At 48.8% G+C, this 19,644-nt stretch overlaps 1 pseudogene; it reads right to left on the reverse strand.

Annotated features, from left to right (window-relative positions):
- Window positions 1-634: 634 nt before the first annotated feature.
- On the reverse strand, window positions 635-19,240 carry LOC117015072 (L-lactate dehydrogenase B chain-like; annotated as a pseudogene).
- Window positions 19,241-19,644: the final 404 nt, after the last annotated feature.

The raw sequence follows: 19,644 nt of genomic DNA on the forward strand, positions 1-19,644 counted from the left end.
CTGGCAGAAGCTGAGGCAGGATCGAAATCCAGGCCTGTCCAAGGCCCCAGCCTCCACTCTTTTTCTCTTTTATTATTATTATTATTTATTTTTTACAAGAGTTAATTTTACTTGTTCAAAGGCTCATATTGTAAACATTAAACCAAGCATGGGCTTTGATTCTGTGATCACTAACTCACATACCTAGGAAGATAAAAGCAAACTGTGATCCGTGTACACGGATGAAAACTATTTGTGGCTGAGATGGTCATAAATGTGCACAGAATACACAGATAATAGGCCTCCAACAAATCCATCTTGGTTGCTTAAAGAACTTTTGGAATCATGAAGATGTTATATAATTTCCAGTGGTTAATCACACTAGAGTTTTTGAATGTCTTCAGCCTAGAACTTAGAGGTCCAAAGTCTTTGTGGTCCATCGGGATGTCCCACAGGGTGTCTGCGCTTTTCTTGAGTTAAGCGACCTCATCATCAGCCTTCTGCTTATAGCTGATAACACTGGTTAATCCCCAAGCACTCAGGATCCTTGGAAGGCTTAGGAAGACTTCATTCCCAGTGCCATATGTTCCCTTCACCATCGCCGACACTCAGTGAATCCTGACTAGATTTTTCAACGTGGATTCCATGAGACCAGTCACGCTACACCCTGTAGCCCAGTTGGTGTATCCTTTCGGCTTGATGACTTCATAGGTACTTTCAATACCATCTTATGCAGTTCTTTCCAATTTTTTACTATCATTTTCTGTTCCCATTTCTGGATTCAATTCCTGGAAAGAAACGCCTGCCACATTCACGCCGTTCCACACAGCCACACTTGAGATGCCATGTTCTCCCCAAATCCGTCCATCGCAGCTGCTGGGATGAATGCCAAGTTTTCAGCCATAAAACAGCGAAATCTTGCGGATTCCAGATCACACCCACTTCTAATCACACGGTGCTGGGATGATCCACTTAGTTTCCAGGTAACGTATGTGAGAATATCCTCTGGGTTGGAAACCACAATTACGATGCAATCAGGACTGTACAGGATCGGAGGGATCATGAACTTGAAGCCGTTAACTTTCCCCTGCAGCAGACTCCTCCTCTCGCTGGCGGGCTCCTGCTGTTCCCACCACAACGGCAGTCACACAGTTGTCTTTATCTGTCACAGCTTTAGGTGTTTGAAGAAACAAGGCCCCATGCTGCTGATGCATCATTTCTCCTTTGAGTATATCTTCCAAAACATCCATAGGGACACGTTCATCTGCCGGAGACTTTTCCAGAATGCTGATGGCACATGCCACGTCAACTCGTCCAACACCCACCGCAGTGATCTCACTCTTTGGGACTGTTGCCTCGTTTGCAACCCAGCGCCACTGTGCAGAGTAGGAGTAGATGGGTCGTCACCGGGTGTGTGATTTCCATAGGTTGTGCCCCAGAGTGTAGCACACGAGGGCCGTTGCCACAGACCCCACAGAGGTCAAAGGCCACACACACACACACACAATGTGGACATCCTGGAACCACTAGGCCCAGTGCTCACAGGCAACGTGGGGCCTGACGATTCTCAGGGCCCACAATCCCCCTCTTATTCTGATTCTTTCTGACCCTTCCGCAAGGCTGAGACCATTGTTGTCCATCTGTGTAGAATAGGAATAAAAATTAAAATAATAGTCACCACTCACTGCTACGAGCCAGGAACTTTGGTTACATTCCTTTTACTTACTCCTTGAAACCTTATAAGGACACGATATTGTTTTTCCCATTTATAGATCAGAGTAATTGAATGACTTGCTCTAAGTCACAGAAAACAGGTTCTTTTTGGGACACCCACAGTCACACTCTTCCCCTTCTCAGGGCTCTATTACTCACGAGCAGAGATGGACTTACTGAGAAACTGGGCCCCCTCCCTCATACATGCCCTGTCCAAGGCCCTAGAAATCTACTTATATGGCCACAGACTTTTGTGAAATTTGCAAAAATAAGACATTTTTATATTCTTTTTCTAAAGGAGAGCCCCCCCAGATTCCACAGAACCTGGATTACCCTGCTTATGACTATATACCTTACATGCCCTATCTAAAAATTTACCTCTTCCTTCTATCTCTTTCCCTGCTTTACTTATTCTCCTAGGCACTTTCATTAAAACACTGTGTCCTTTATGTATTAATCTTATTTGTTGCACATCGTAGACACCACTCACTAAATGTTTTTGGGTGAATGAATGCAGACATTGTCCTTATGCTTAAAGCATTCATGTATAGTAGGTTTTTTCCATATCATAAAGACAAAGATGAGAAAGGTGGCTTGCTCAAAGTCATCTATTTACAATTCCAATCCTCTTTCTCCTGCTCTGAGCTGACTTTGGACTTGGCCATGACTAGGTTTGCTTTGGTTATGACATTACAATTTGCTCATAGACCAGACATCATCTCACTGGTGTTTCATCTCTGACTCCTCTCTCTCAACAAGTTTTCCTTACCCCTCAAATCCTATCAACCACCTCCCACATATCTCTGAAACTTAATCACTTCTCTCTATCTCCACAGCCTCCACTACAGATGGAATCTCCACCAGCTTCCTGGTGGTCTCCCTGTTCCTAGTCTGTTCCCCACACAGCTTCCAGATGCTACCATATTTGAACCCCTTAGCCGGACCCACAAGACCCACAATTGGCTCTTTTTTTTTTTTTTTCAAATCCACCTTTTCCTTCCTAACTCAGAGCCTTTGCACATGATCTACCCACTTCTGGTGCCAGAACATTCTTCCTCTCCTCCCTCCCTACCGTCCTACTTAATTTCTACTCACCCTTCTAGTCTCAAAGCACCACTGTGAGGGGCTACCTTCCATGTCCACCCACACTCGGAGTCCTTCTGAATTATTTTTACAGCTCCCTGTGTATCTTTGCTTAGAACTGTTTACGACTGGCATTAAATAACCAATTGCATAACTTGGGGTGGGGGTTGATCCGTGTTGGGACTCCTCCCTCCACCCTCCTCCCCAGTCAAAGGGACCCTGTCTGTCTTGCTCACGGCTGTATCTCTGTTGTGCTTGTTTGAATTAAAGAATAAAGACATTTAGTCTTCTCTCACATAACCCTTGAGCTGGCAGCAGTGCTCCATGTGGTCCTTTAGGGACCCAGGTTCCTTTCGTTCTGTGGCTCTGTCATCATGGGGAGTTGTCCTCAGCATAGTTGAGGCTGGGTCATTATGGTATCTCGGTCGGAGCCAGCAGGAAAGGGGAAGAGTTTTCTAGGCCTTGGTTTGGTTCCAATTATCTATGGTTGAATAACACACTACCCCAAAATTTAGTTCTTTCAAACACCAACCATTTCATTATCTGTGAGGAATGGTGGAGAATTTGGACAGAACACAGACAGGTTGGCTTGTGTCTCTGCTCTACAATATTTGGAGCCTCAGCTGGGCAGACTCAAATGACGGGGTGACACAAATGGTTGGTTGGGGCTGTATCATCTAGAGGCATCTTCACTCACTGGTGGTTGGCTGGAAGGCAGGGCTCAGCCAGGCCTGTCCCAGGGTACCATCAGGTGGCCTCTCCAACTTGGTGGCCTCAGGGGTGTTGGACTTCTTTTATGGAAGCTCAGGACTCCAAGAGCAGGTGTTCACAGAGAACAAGGTGGAAGCACATAGCCTTCTATGCCTTAGTCTCAGAAGTCACCTCACTTCCCACTGTGCTCTCTGTTGAAGACTGCCTAGGTTCACGTGGAGGGTCACAGATACCCACCTCGTGACAGGAAGAGGGTTTGCAGAATTTGTGTCATATTTGAAAAGCGTCATAGACAGAGGGGCACATACCAGGCTCACTCAAATTCTCCTGGTGAGAATGTAGTTGTATGGCCTTGAAAATATGGCTGGGAAACTCTATGTCTGGTTAGGCAGCCATGTACCCAACTTCCACTCTGTCACAATGGAAGACCAAGAATGGATTTGGGTGGACTGTTCACAGTCTGCCACAGTCTACTTCTCTAGCCACCAAATATGTGTGTACCCTTCTTCTCACATGTGCAACACACTTCTCCTCAGGGGAAAAACCAAAGTTCCAGTGATTGTACCCACTGCTGCCCATTTGCTGAATGACTAACTGACTGGCTGTGTGCAGAGCACCTGTGTCCAGCCCATCCATTATGGATGTTCCATTTTCAACCTAGAGCCTCGAGGTGACAGAGTACTAAATGAGACCTGTTAGGAGTGGAGAGAAATCTGCTTTGTCCTTTAGCTTGGTACTTAATTCAATCCATTTGCAGGGTAGGAACATCAATACATGTTAGTTGAAAAGAATATCTATCTTACTCTGCATCTAAAATTAATGCCAGATGGATTAAAGGTTCAAATGTAAAAAAAATAAAACTACATAATACGAGGGAGAAGGATAAGAGCAGACAGTTCACAGAAGGAATTAAACAAAAGGCCCATCATGGTACGAAGAGATGTGTTCTTGGGGATGAGGGAGATAGGAATTTATATCGTTGGCTGGTGTTTAGGTTGATTATTTTTAGAGGGAGAATTTGGCAGTGTCTTTCAAGATGCCCAATGTTCAATGCCCTTTTGTCCAGAAATTCCACTTCTAGGTACTTATTCTACAGGTAAGAGGATACAGAATTCCCACAATTGAGCAAAACTGTATGTCAAGAATGTTCAGTGTGGGCTTGTTTAGAAGAACTGTTGTTGGAAACCACCTAAATGTCCATCCACGGGAAATGATTAAGTGGAAGCCCATGCATAAAGAGAACACAGTAGATTCATTAGCACTCACACGGAAAAAAGGCCAAGTGGAAACAAGAAGCAGAGTGGAGGACCGTACGCATAGAGTAAGTTCATTTGTGTTCAGAAAGAAAACAAGCTCCCGCAGTTCATGTGCATAAAAAATACCTGGAAAGATTCACAGGAAGTTTTCACAATGTTTACTTCATGGGGAGTGAGTTTCAGATTGGGGAAACAGAAGGGTTTTTACTTTTTGCTTTATGCCCTTCTTCACTGTAGGGATGGTTTTGATTGTAAAACGTGTCTCACTTTTATAGGAGAATTGAATTCAGAATAATTCCCAGTCTAGGAATAAAAGAGGTCAGAGGGCTCTTTCACTGTATGGATAATATTAGGTTTCTAAACGAAATTGAAATGATTAAAATGATAAATTTTATGTTAGTATATTTTACCACAACAAAAAGAAAAAAACCGCAAATTTGGCAACATGTGAAGACTTGATAAAGTTGGTTGGTGGGTACCAGGCTGTCCATTTTGTAATTCCCTATGTTTTTTTCAACTATTTGACATTTCACAACTCAAAAACAATTTTTTAGAGAAAGGATTCATTCACTATAACAAGGTAAAATAAACGAAAAGGCAGCCAGAAAAATGAAGCGAAAGGAACATAAGGGAAGTAAAATAAACAATGTTACAGCCCTGACACTGCGGTAAATAACCTATGTGTAAGCGACTTGGTAAATTTAATCACAGTCTCTCTCACAGGAGATACGGAAACTTAGGGTTTTCCATTTTGAGCTCTAGGATGCACCTGAGATGTAAGAAGCACTACAGACAGTGATGTAGGACAAGGAAATGTGCCAGTGCAGCACGGAAGCTGGATGAAATGCAGGCAAGAGCTGTGTGGAGAGAAGGAGGCCCAGCTGGGACTTAACCTCAGTCCCAGAGGGCCTCCCTGGACAGAGGAGGTGGAGAAGGACCCACCAGGAGTGGGCGCTGGGTCATCTCTCAACCTAAACAGCAGTAGAGGCAGCCCTGCCTCTTCCTTTCCCTCATTATTTCTCCAGAGGGAGATTGAGCTGCACCCCAACCTCACTTCTGGGCCCTGAAGAGCTGGGCAAGCAGCCCGCCTCCTACCCACGTATTCACACCCTTCCCTGGGGCCCCTCGCGCTCCCGGCAGGACGATAATCTGATGAATCTTCATTTCTTGATCTTTTTTGGTTTCCTTTCTTTGAAAAACCTGACCACACTGCAGTCCTGACTGATGCTTTGAAAACACCTCTTCCTATGAACTTGAGATGTAGGTGATAAAGAAACAAAGGGCAGAGGCTTGTTGTTTTCACCAGGGGCCTTTGCTCCTGGCACTGAAGTAATATCACAGACAGGCAGATGTAAAGTCTGTTCTTGAGGCTTCCAGGCTGGGCTGTTGGGGCTCTAGACCAGTGGACAGGGGGCTACTTTCTGATAGCCAGACAACCCAGCTGCCCTGGTTGCCCTGAGGGGCGGGGAGTTCCCTCCCAGTTGCTGCCAGGGTCCCACCTAAATGACACATGTCTAAAGTGCACAGGAGGCTTTCGCACTGGTAGGTGACTAGCGCTGCCAAGTTTCCTCTCAGTTGGGCCCACGATAAAGGCAGAGCTGGGCTGCCTGGTCCTGTAGCCCGCCCCGCCAGTATAGACGCTGAGCTCTGGGCAGGCCTGAGGCTGCTTCTCTCCAGAGGTGCTAAGAGGCTGCAGGCTGGGTGTTGAGTGTGTATGCCCCTCAGGCCCCTGCAGAGAGAGAGAGGGTTTCTGGGCTCCAGGCCTGGCAAGGCCTCCAAGACCTGCCGAGCGAGCCTCTCCTCATCGGTGCGTTGTTCAGATGTCCAGGGTTGTTGTGCTGGCGCCTGACATCTTGGTGGCTCTGACTTTCTTTTCTTGTTGCTGACGCCGAAAAACCAAGTGTTGGCAGCCAGCCAACACATGCGGGGCCTCGAGCTGGAATCCTTATATACATGATCGCATTTCAAATTTGGAACAATGTAAGCACGCTCACTAGCCCCCTTTTGCAGAGAAAGAAACTGAGACCCAGGCAGATTGAGTGGCCCGTCCAGAATCCCCAGCCTGTGGAATTAGGATAGGGTTTCTTCTCACTTCCAGGTCTGCTCCCCAACTTCTCCACCCTGCTCTGTGCCCTGTAAGCCCTGGGTACCCTTACTCTCTGCCTTGACCCCATGGGGAGCACCTACAGCATTCGAGAGCCAAAGAGGAGAGAGTTCAGGGAACTTATTTGCCGACACCCCTTGTGCATTGCGGGGTTGCCACAGTCTGGCTACATCCCTTAACTGCCACAGTTCCTGTCAGGTGGCCTTTTCCACTCTGACCAGTTCTTGTCACCTCCCCTGTCTCATGCAGCCTAACAATGGAACAGACTGTTGCTACTGGTCCAGGCTCCTGCATCCTTTTCTTGGCCCCTCCCTTACATTTGAGAAGAATCTCTTTGTTGACTGTTTCTCAAATCCCCCAGTTTGAGGGTGCTGTCTGCTTCCTCCGGGACCCTGTCAGCTCATCAGCAAGGACGCTTCAGTCTGCTGAGTCATCACGGACTGAAGCTGGGGCCAAGTGTGTGTAGAGGGGTGACCCTTTCTAATTCCTGCTCTTCTCTCTGGCTCTGCTCATAACCGGCACCCCCCTCACCATCCCTCATCTGCCCACTTTGTCTCTTCCCCCCACCTGAGCTTCCAGATGTTTGGGGATGTTTAGGGAATGAGTGTCACGGCTAAGCCACTTCCACCCCTACACAGAAACAGGGTGATTTCACATTACTGGGAGACTCCTTTTCCCTGGGGACTCTTGACCAGGAAAGTTCACCCACTCACCCACTCAGTCATGCACTTGCAATGCAGAGGGGCTGACTCCCCACAGGCCCACTGCCAAGGGACCTGCATGTCACTTCCTCGAGGAGACTGTCCCTGGCCTTGGCCTAGGCGGGCTGCACACCACGTGCTCCCAGTGCATCCCGTCCCTCCTGATTTTGTAACATCCCTTGTCCACTGCCTACGTCCTCCACTGTACCCTCCACGCCCCCAAAGCAGGCACAGTATGTGTGCTGCCCACCATTGTATCCTTAGCACCTCTTTCAGTGCCAGGCACACAGTAGGGGTGCAACAATTTGTTCAATTGCAAAATGATCCTTCAATCAATACTGTACAGATTACTCCTCTTGTACCTTGGTGGTCACTGAGAGAGCCATGACCGCATGGCAGGCTGTGTCCTGGACCGAACATCGACCCGAGGAGTCGAGACTGGCCTGTCACCCCTGCTGTGCCTGGTGCTAATCGTGTGACTCTGACCAGTCTCTGAGCTTTAGAGGTCCCTCATCTGACAGATGAGGGACAATACTTATATGAGTTTCTATTGCTTCATAATAAATTATCATAAACTGAGCAACGTAAAACAGCACGTATTTGCTACCCAGTGTCTGTGGGTCAGGACTCTGGGCCCAGCTTAGCTGAATCCTCGACAAGGTTGTAGTCAAGGTATCAGCCAGGGCTGGGTTCTCATCCAGTGGCTCTAGTGGGGATGGAACCCTTTCAGGCTCACCCAGGTTGTGCGCAGAATGTGTCTCCTTATGGATGTGGGATCGAAATCTTTCTGGCTGTTGGCTGGGGGTTGCTTTCAGTTCCTAGAGGCCTCCCACCGTTCCTTTCCATGAGGTCCTCCTCAAAGGCTGTCTCCGGACATGGCAGCTTACTTCTTCAAAGTCAGCAAGAGAGGACGTCTCTACACCAGTCTGTCAGCCAACCAGGTCTTTATAAAATAGTGCAATCATGGGAATGACATCCCACCACTTTTGCCAGTATTGGTTATATACTGGCATACTGGTCATTCTATTGGTTAGAAAAGGTCACAGGTCCTGCCCACCTGCAAGGGGTAGGGATTACGTGAACATGAGGATACAGGGCTCGTGGCATCACCTTAGAGTCTGTCTTACAGCACTAATCTCTGTCTCGTAGAATTCTTGAGAGCGTTAAGTGAAAGAATGCACAGAAGCATTTCACACAATGCCTGGCACTGAGTAAGAACTCAGAAAACGTCATAAAAGGCAGCCTCCTTTTGTATATTGGTCCACAGGCCTCAATTTGCCCTGCTTCAGTCATTTACATCATCTGCGTGGATGCAGTTGAATTTGCAATGTGGTATAAACTCAGGATTGGTAGGTGTTCTTATTACTATCATTAAAAGTTCTTGGAAGGTGAGGTCTGTATCTTACTAATTTTTCTAGCCTCTGGGGCTTAGCTTGTTGGGCTTAGTGTGTTGAGTTTACCTTGCCTATCCCATGAATGTTGAACCACAGAACCAACCAGAATAAGTTGAGTCCAGAGCTATAGCCCCAGGGGACACATGGTGGTTGGTGGGGAAGGAGAGAGCAGGCGCAGGTTGGATGGACAAGTGAAGAAGGCGCAGGAAGAGTCTTGGCAGGTAACAGTGTCCAGCCTGCTATGGGAAGCCCCACAGTCCTTGCTGCCATGTTTGCCCACTTCCCTCCAAGCTTTCTTTCCTTCTTACTATTTAATTCCCTTTCCATCAACCCTTCTGAGCAGGGTGTCCATAAGATCTGAGGATGGTGGGCTCTGCCAGTTCAAATGGGGGACAATACGGGTTCTTTCAGAGACAGACCCCCTGGAAGGGGTCAACCGCTGTCTCCAGGATGCAGGTTGAAAAGTCATGTCTGTCTCGTGCCTACTCATGCTTCTGGACTCTGCACTTTACATATTTTATTTCCTCTGTTGTTTCAATCTTCAAGGTGGATACACTGAAGCTCAGAGAGGGAAAGCGGGTCCTCCTGGTCACACAGCTGCTGGGTGGCAGAGTTAGGACAGAACCTAGGTATCCTCAGCTACTCGTCCAGGATTTTCTCTCTGTAACACCCCTGCCACCCAGGCCTGGGGGCCACTGGTGTTGATAAGGCACACTTGCCTCAGTCCTAGCCTAGTTCTCTATACAGGGCACTCTGGCAACCCACACTTGCTCGAGAATCTTCTTTCCTTCCTCTATCCCGTCTTCCAGCACTTTCTCCCATCAGGGTGCTCCAGCCTCCGGCTGACTCTGCAGCACATCATTCACCCTCAGCCTGGCCCCATACCTGCCATGGCAGACAATGAGCATAGAGACCCCAAGCATAGAGATTCTTTCCCAGTAGACGCAGAAGCAGTTTGAAGCTTGCACATGTGAGCAACTGTTGCCCAAGTCTGATTGGCAGAAGATAAACCTGAAGGATCATTTCTATCATTTCCAGGCAGAGCCACGGTCCTGGAGTCTTTTCAAAAATGAAGAGGGCCACCTCAGCTGTGCAAGGTGGGGTGGTGAGCGAGGTTCTTGCCGGGATAGATTCACCTGTCAGGGGCAGGGTGGGTCCCTTTAAGGCAAGTTAGACAGGAAACTCCCCCACGCTGCTCAGGTAGAAAAGTCCAGGGGCCAGGATTGTAAGAGCTTCTAAAATCTGAAGCATTTTTAAGTCCCTTATATGGGATGATTTTGTTCGTCCCTGTGTGTTCCCTGAAGGATTTGGTGGTAAAACCCTTTAAAGGCATGTGCTGTCTGAGTGATTTAAAAAACAACAACAAGCCTTAAAAAGAAAGCCATACAAAACCCAAAGCGACAACATTTTCTGCACAAATACATACATACAAAATAAATAGCCGGGTAAAAGAGAGTGGGAAAAGAAGGGCAGCTGGGTGTCTGTGTCCGTTTTGCACCTAGATTAGGTCTGGGGAGGGTTGGAGCAGTTAGCCAGGACTAGGAGAAGCTGGCTGTGCCCCTGCAGGGGTGGGAGGCAGCCTGGGCTTGATTCAAGGTGCTGAGACTTTGTTAGCACTGGGGCCAGCTCTGGGAGGGCTCAGATGGGCTGGCATTACCCCAGCCTGGCTTCCAAGAAAACACCCTACAAGCGGGCAATGCCCCAGGGGTACAGCATGGTGCAGCCCAGCTCCATCTGCTTCCTTGCATAAGTGGGAGTCATGATGGGCACCTCAGGGGCAGAAACTAGAAAAAGGGAGAGGACGCAACAGATACACACACCCCGTCCCTCGCCTACCATGGAACAGAGACTGCAGATCCCTAACCTCCTTGGGCCTGTGCCAGGGAACACTCACGGTCCTGAAGAATCACACGAAGCCCACCCAGTCACATGCAACCACCCACAAACACGTTCCATCACACACTGCCACTCGGCAGCATACAGATTCACACATCACTGCAGACAAGCCTGCACTTCCAGGCCAGGGCACAGTCACACACAGTCACACACCTGCACACAGTGAGACTTGACCGCACACAGGCACACACACTCCCCCATTCATCTGCACGGAAGCACACACAACTAGACACTGTGATACACAGGGATTCTGAGTCACACATGCGCACATCGCTGTACACGACCTCAGTCACACTCAACCACAGGCATCGGCACATGAGCACACACTGTCGGAGGCAATCGCACACCACTGCACAGGGTCACAGGCTGTCACAGGGGACATGCCATCACAGGGCAGGCTGTGAATGGTGTTTTATCACACGCAGTGGGGGAGGGGAGGGGAAGCCTTGTTCTCTGAAATGGGGGTTGGTGAGGGCCTGGCTGTGACTGAGTCAGGGACAGGGGCATCCACTCGGGCCCTCAGACAGCCCACTTCCTGGTCATCCCTTTAGAGCGTCAGAGACTGGGCAGTTGTGCCCCCTTTCCTTTCCGCCCAGCAGGGCATTCCTGGGTCCTGATGCAGTCTCCTCGGCCTCCTCCTTCCCGCCCCTCTGGCCTCAGCGGGGCCGGGCTGGTGACAAGCTTGGACTGCAGTGAGTCAGCAGGAAAGGGCTCAGGGAATGTGAGTGGGTGACCAGCAGGGCCTGCACTTCCTGAAGCTTCCGAAGGAGGAGCGGCTGCCATTGATGGTGAGGGGCTGCACGATGGAGGTCCCCCACCCCGGGGGCAAAGAGCTACAGGCATGGGACTAGGTAGTGGTGGCCCTTTCTCAGCCAACCCTGTGTGCGAGGAAGTAGATGTAAGGGGCCATGCTCCCTCCATAGGCTGAGCTCAGGCCTCCTTTATCTGCTGTGGACCTCTGCCCCCACGTGGTCCTCAGCCAGGCTGACCCCTCAGACAGCCCGGCAGCCCAGCACTGCACCCTGCTCTCCATCATCACTGATTCATTCATTCATTCATCCAGCTATTTGTGGAGCCCCTATGACACCAAGATGAATAATCTGTGCCTTGCAAAGGGGAAGGTTACCTAAAAGATGATTCCAGAGCAATGTGGACATGCAGGGACAGAGATGTACACATGCTCTTGTGGAAGCTGCTGGAGTCAGCTGTTTATGAGCGCTTGACCTCTAGCCCCAGCCAGGGGGACCAGGATGGCTGCTGATGGTGATGTCCTTCCCTCAGTGTGCTCCTGACTTCTGACCTTTCCCTAAAATAGCCAGGGGGTGCCCTCCCAGGGAAAGTACAATCGGGCAGGACTGTTAATAACAGAGCTATTTTCATTTTTCCAACAGAGTCAGGAAATTCCTTTTACCTATCTAAAGAACAAAATTTTTAGTGCCACGTCTGAAGGAAATCTTTCTAAAATGACTTCCTGCCTCCTACCACATGGCAAACTTCCCACAAGTGTTCTTCTTGCTGTTTCAGAGTTATTATCACGTACTCCCATTATCACGAGACCAGATATGGTGATCCTTGTTGGGCTCAGAGTAAGGGGTCAATAAATACTTACGGAAGGAACACACACTAACGAGTCCAGACTTCTGGGCGGAAAGACTAGAAAGCAGGTGGTAAAAAGTACAGAACGCTCCCTTGTATGGGGCCTGGAGTATGACGGACTTTGCTCCTTGAATTCCACTCAAGAGAAGCAGGAGTCTTCCCGCCCTCCTTCCTTCTTTGCTTCTCCTCTTCTGGGCAGGGCACCCCATCCTCCCAACATTGTCTGCATCCTAGTCTCCCTTCAACCCCCTTTCCTGGAAGTCCCTAAACTTGAAGATAAGCACCAGCCCTTTTTCTTCTAATCCCTTCTAATCACTCCATGGAAACAAGATGTTAACAAAAATCAAAGCCACGGGAAAGTTACAGAGGCTCTGGAATCACCAAATCCTTATATCCTAATCAACCATCCATTTGAAAAACACAAATTCATCCCTGCCTCACATGCACAATACAATAAAAAAAATTCCAGATCGATGAAAAAATTTAAACATATAAAGAAACCACAGAAGTCATGGTGTGTGTGTGTGTGTGTGTGTGTGTGTGTGTGTGTGTGTATGTTTTAATTTTCTTTATGGAAAAATGGACAAAACATATATATATATATAGAGAGAGAGGTATTTCACTGCAGTAAACTGGCCCCATGTGGCAACACTCTGGAAAAAAAAAAAAAAACAAAGAAAAAGAAACCACAGAAGTCATGAAAGAAAACGTGGGTGGCCATTTTTTTGTTGTTATTGTAAAGTGGATAGAACCTTTCTAAGCAGAAAACCAGAAAAGCCTAATACATTGAACCACATAAAATTTGTAAAGTTCTGGACAACAAAAGCTCTCTCTATAAAGTCAAAACAGAAAGGAGAAGCTGGGGAAGATATTTGCAACAGATTAAACAAAGGGTTTGTGTCCCTAATCTACAAAGAGCTTTCACAAATCAATAGCAAAAACGATAAACAACTCAATAGAGTAAGGAACAAAGGCCGTGAGCAGATAATCCGTAGAAGAATTATAATTAGTTAATAAGGGTATGAAAAGATGTTCACTCTACTTTATAGTTTTAAAAAATCAAATTAAATTTATCAAGATGGCAAACATTAGAAAGATAGATAATATTTAGTATTGATAAGCTGGTGGGCATTTTCATAGGCTATATTGTTGGAAAGAGAAATGGGGGGAAAACCTTGTTGGAGGGTAATTTAGCAATATCTATTAAAGTCCGAATATGCAAATCCTTTGACATGCAGTTGCTTTTCTAGGAATTTATCCCAGAAAAAGGGTACATACTCACACCCCAGGATGCTCAGGCTGCATTTTTGGGAGTCAGTGTGAACTTGCTCCTTGTACACTTGTGTTACCCCCTTGGGATGCTGCATGCACAAGTGTGTGGGGTTTCCACGGTCCGGAAAACGCCCTTGTTCTTCTCTAAGCAGGGCCACGTCCAGCCCATCCATCCTTAATGACTCTCATGAACCCCCATTGGTTACCTCCTCACTTCCCACTCCTCCCTCCTTTCCTTTTCCCAACCTCCTAATTTTTATTGGAAAACCCCTCTGACTTTGGGAAAGCCATCTGCACCTGAGCTCCAGAAGGGGAGCACATGGCCTAGACGAAGTCTGTCGGGACATCTCATCTCCCCACCACAATGAGTGTTCAGTGGTGGGCACATGAACTAAACTGATCCAATCAGGGTGCATCTCAGGAGTTTTGCTGGACGTCTAGGGCAAGCCTTTTTCTTTTTCTATGGATAATGCCGTAAGTGGATGTGGGCCCTGAACTTCTCTAGCTCTTTTTTACTACAAGGAGAAAAATGAGCCTGTGGGCAAAGCTAAACCACATAGCAGGTCTGAGCCAAGAGAATCACAAAAAAATGAAACCAGAGTCTGATGATATCATGAACCCCTGGGTCAAACCACACCTGAATGCTACCCAGTCCCTGGGCTTTTCTGACGCAGAAAACAATACATTCTCTCTATTGTTTAAGCCAGTCTGAGAGGAGGTGTTTGTGTGCTTGCAATGGAAGCCTTCCCACAAACACAGATCCCTGCCCCCTCTTAAACAACTGGGTTCCTTGTCTCTGTGAGGCTCAGCCTTAGAGAAAACAAAGGCCTATTAATTTTTCCTGGGAGCTAGGGATGCCCTGACTTCCTTCACCCAAGGCTTGATTGCTTTGGGTGATTGGGTGGTGTAAGGAAGAGAGAGAAAAATACATCCTCATCTTTGTGAGCCTCCTATAGCAATGTGAGCAAGTCAGATACCGTGTTTCCCCGAAAATAAGACCTAACTGGAAAATAAGCCTTAGCATGATTTTTCAGGATGACATCCCTTGAACATAAGCCCTAATGTGTCTTTCGGAGCAAAAATCAACATAAGACTTGGTCTTATTTTCGGGAAAACACCGTGTTAGTATCTCACTGAATTATCTCAGCACATTTGTTTCAGCTAAAAAATTAGAAAACAACCCAAATGCCCATCAATAGGTTAACAAACTAATCATGGTCCATCCATACAGTGGATTCCTCAGCAGCCTTTAAAAAGATGGAGAAAACGCTACATGTACTGCCATGAAAGGCACCCAAAATATATCATTTATTGAAAAAAATAACAGGTTGAAGAACACAATGTATAGTATAGTTCCAATTTCACTTTTAAAAATATTAGTATGGTTCCATCTGACTATAGAAAGATCTGGAAGATTGCTTTATACAACAAATTTTTTATTACCTCTGGAGGCTAGGATTCTGAAGAATTAGCATTTTCTATTTTTCCATGTCTTTATTGAAATTTTATGGTGTTAAAAAAAAAATAAAGATTTTTTTCTAAAGTATTTGTAGTCCTGGGCTCTGGTTTTTAGCTCATTTCCTTTTGTGGCAGTAACGGGAGGCCTCAAGGGAGCTGTCATTGCTTGAGTGTGCAGGCCATCATCCCCACTCCTCCCAGAAACTCCAGGCCTATCCTGTTTGCCGGTCCATACAAGACACTTCCAGGGCCGGCAGGGCCTTGGGGTCAGCGCCATGTGCTCAGTTGTCCTTACCCTGGTGTGTGGTGAGATTTAACACAGATAAAAGAGGAGAAGCTGGAGAAGCAGAGGATGGAGTGATGCGGTCACAAGCCAAGGAATGCTGGCAACCTGCAGATGCTGTAAGAGGCGAGAAATGGATTAGATCGTCCCTTAGGGTCTCTGGAGGGAGCAGAGCCCTACTGATACATTGATTTGGGCCCAGTGACAATGATTTTGGACTTCTGGCCTCCAGTACCATGACTGAATAAATTCCAGTTAAGCCCCCAAGCTCATGATAATTTGTTATAGCAGGCCACAGGAAACTACTACAACAGCTCTAGAAAATGAGGCTTGCTTGTGGTTGTACAGATGTCCTTCCCTGCTGATTCACTCCCTGACTACGCACTGCTCAGGCAGAAAACAAAACGAGGTTGCTTTCTCTAGACACCATTGAGAGGGCCTCAGAGATATCCAATGTGCTCTGGCACATGTGACGCGGGGATGTGAGCCCACCCTTGGTTCTCCACTAGGCTCCGGCGGGGTGGGAAGCCAGAGGGATTGCCTAGCAACCACACAAGCATGGCCAGGCTCCCCACTGTGCCCTGATTTCTCCTCAGAGCAAGTACATGCCTGTATTGTTAGAGTGCAGATGCTATTAAAAAATAACAAACACCAACCCTCTGCTCAGAATAACTTCCCAGTTTCTAAAAATGGAATTCTGCTCGCTAGTAACATTTCTCACTCCCACAATAGTAAAATTTCTCACCCTCTCGTGGTCTGTAGGTTTGTGACTGGCCCAAGAGGGAACTACTATTAATGGCTCTTTCCACCTAATATAAGCCACCCGCCCATGGAGGGTGACAGACAGTGCCTTGAATAACAGGCCTCCTCCCTCCTCCCACGAAACCTCCATGAAGGCATTGGGTTTTTGCCTGCTCTGATATCTGTAGTCTTTCTTGCGTCAGGAAATAATAATAGTAACAATAAGCTAACTACTTATTTAGCTCTTACAATGTGTCAGGCCTTCTCCTAAGCACCTTACATATATTTACTCATGTGCTCCTCATGGCTGTCCTATGTGGTAGGTACGATATTATTGTACTCACTTTAAGGATAGGAAATCTGAGGCCCAGAGAGGTTAAGAACATGCCCAAAGTCACACAGCAGATGGGTGGCTGAGCGGGGGTTTGAATCCCAGCTGAAGGGCTCCAGAGGATGCACTCTCACCTCCTATAGTATGTTGGGTGCTTGGAGTGGGTTAGGAAAGTTACAGCTGGCCAGCCTGTGACTGAAGCCTTTTCTCTGTGCCAAGTGTGCTGTCTTGGGGAGGGACTGGGCCTAGACGTGGGCCTGACTAGCAGAGGAGCGACCCCACTCTCTGAAGGTCAGGGCTGCCGTTGCCTGGAGAGCCCTTCCACCAGCGTACCCTCTACCTTGGTGCCGCCCGTCTTATCTTCCTGCTGAGGCCTTTGCAGAGGCTGTGAGGGAGCAGGGAGGAAAATGAGCCTTCAGATTCTGGGCACAGACCTCAGATGGGCGCCTGAGAGAAACCAATGTGAAGTCCTCAGGCTGCGGCCTGGGCCCACCTAGTTCCTACCCACTCACATTGGGTGGATGAATAGACCAGAGGCATTGAGGATGGTTCTGGGTGCTGAGAAAAGAAGATAACTCAAGCAGCCTTTTTCTTCTGCCTTCCCTGGGGGAGACGGAGAGGAGAGGTGAGGGGAGACAAAGCAGCCTTCCCCGGGGTCCCTGGGTAAGGAGGATGAGCACCGATGTGGGCTGTGTCTGTGCAGGGCTGGCCTAGCTGGTTGAGACGAACAGAGCCTAGAACATAGAGTAAGGAGACCTGGACTCTCGTCCTCATTCTCCCAGGCTTGGGATGATGTATTACTCTGTCTGTATTCCAGACTTCTCCTCTATAAGCCAAGGGCTTATCTGTGCTTTGATACGTGAAAGTCCTTTGTAAACATATTCTGCTCTACAAATCCCAAGTCAGTTTGCTGAGTTTCCTCTGGGAGAGGCGGCAAGCCTTAAGAAGGGAAATCGGCCCGCTGGGTCTGCATCTCCTGCTATCTCACCATCTCTAACTTAGACTCTGTTCCCTTACTAGCAAAATAGCGGTTAAAAAAATACTCGTCTCAGAGCTGTTGCCTGACTTAAAGAGACACTGCACAGGAAAGCTCCTGCTCAGAAGGACAGAGCCCTGTCCTGTGGGACCCACCAGCGCCAGGCTCCTGCTTCCTGGATGCAGATGGGGCTGGCGGCATTGATGCTGGGACCCTCCAGCTAGGAAACTAGCTGAAGGGGTCACAAACTGACAGCTCTGGCCTGGACAAATCTGACACACATTTTTTGCCCAGCAAAGCTTGCATATTAAAAAAGCGTTCTTGAGTACCTTGGGTGGGAAAGGATGGGCTCCCCTCTCTAGTTCACCCAGAGTCCTGCTGTCTTACACAGGGTGATGAGCTGGCCTCCAGAGAATCTGGACCAGAGGGTTTGTACGTCCCAGGGGAGGGAGGCAGATGGATGCTGTTCCCATCCCCCGTCCCACCCAGGTCTTGGAAGAGCCCTAGTGGGTGTGTTGTGAGGGGAGTCCTGAATTGATCTCAACCCCATTGCCCTCCCCTCACCTCTCCCTGCCACCCCCACCCCCCAGTCTCCCAGAGACAAGAGGCCAAGTTCAGCCCTGACTGGGTCTGTTGCCTCCTTTGCTCTGTCCTGGGGTCCCTGGATCCCTCTTTATCCTGAGAGGGTCAGGGCAGAGGGAGGCAGTGTCCCTGCTGGGCCTGGAGGAGGCTGAGGGCTGGGTATATCCTGGCCGGCTGCCCAGGAAGCCAGAGCATATAATTAAAAGATTGTATCTCCTTGGGTCTGCCTTTTGGGACAAGAGCTCCCAGTGTTGTTCTCACCCTGTGACCTCTGTCTGGGCACCGCGTACCCTGCTGCCTGGTTCTGTTCTGTCCCTTCAGGCGGGATCAGCAGCTCAATTTCAGCTGGTTCTGAACCCCCCTTCTCCACTTCAGGCCTCCTAACAGCTTCCCCACAGGGTGATGGATATGCCTCCCATTCACTGCTGTCTCCATCCTGGAGGGGGTATCCACGTTTTACAGAGAGGCCACCCAGCAAGTAAGTGGAGAGCTGAGCCTCAGATATAACTCTGCTGAGTGTTGCTCCCTGTGGCCATCCCTTCTCCTTTCTGACTCCGCTGCTGGGAGGGCCCCGGTGGTGGGGATGGGTGGAGTCCAGGAGAAGAGCCCCCACCCCCAGCACTGGACAATGGCTTTGAGGGTCCCAAATGGTTCCTTTGGCCTTTGCAAGTAAGACCGTGAATGTTGAGCTATCATGGCCTTGGCAGCTGCACCCATGGGCCCAACCTCACCAGCCAGAAGGAAGGAAGGCAGGCAGGCATGCTCAGTGGGGGGAAAGGGACCAGCTTCTGGGGACACCAAGGGCAGGGAGGACAGGGCAGGACAGAGGGGGAAGGTCAAGGTCTAGGAGCCTGGGGTGCCTGGGTAGCGGGGACAATGCTGAAGGGGATGAGCCAGTGAGCTGGCCATGCGGCCCTGACTGTTTTTCTTCTTCTCTGTGCCTGGTCAGGAGCTGGGGGTGGGCACGCGCCTTCTGGGCCTGGTGGCCTGGGCACAGAAGCTGAGTGTGACCATGGAGACCCCTCCAACCTGTTGACGCACTGACTCTGCAATGTCCTTGGTGGACAGCCTGGATGGCTGCAGCCTGAAGAGGTGGAGGGTCCTGCCCAGGTCTAGGTCGGAGTAGCTGCCATTGGCTGGGCACTTCTCTCTGCCAGGCTCCATGCCAAACATTTTATGGGCACCACTGTTAGCCCATTTTACAGATGAGGAGCCCAGGACTCAGAGAGAAGGTCTCACTCAGAGCCAGGCCAGGAGTTGAGTCAAGGCGAGTCTGACTGCAGAGTCCCCATCTTAGCATAACTGATTCCCCGTCCCTCCTACCTCCCCCCCCCACCAGACAGTTTTGGGTGGTCTTTCTCCTTCTTGGCCCTAGGGGCCCGAGGGGACTGCTTTTTCCCCTCGTCAGGGACCACAAGCCTCAGGCCATGGAGAGCCAGGGAATTCTCCCTTGGTGTTCAACTGGGCCTCCTTCTTGCCTTTAGAAGAGGGGCGGGGGGCAGAGTCGGGGAGGGGTGTGGGAAAGTGTTGGGGTGTGCACAGAAGTCTCCACTCCAGACTGGGTGCTT

Source organism: Rhinolophus ferrumequinum, chromosome 22 (genome assembly GCF_004115265.2).
Source record: "Rhinolophus ferrumequinum isolate MPI-CBG mRhiFer1 chromosome 22, mRhiFer1_v1.p, whole genome shotgun sequence".
NCBI lineage: Eukaryota > Metazoa > Chordata > Mammalia > Chiroptera > Rhinolophidae > Rhinolophus > Rhinolophus ferrumequinum.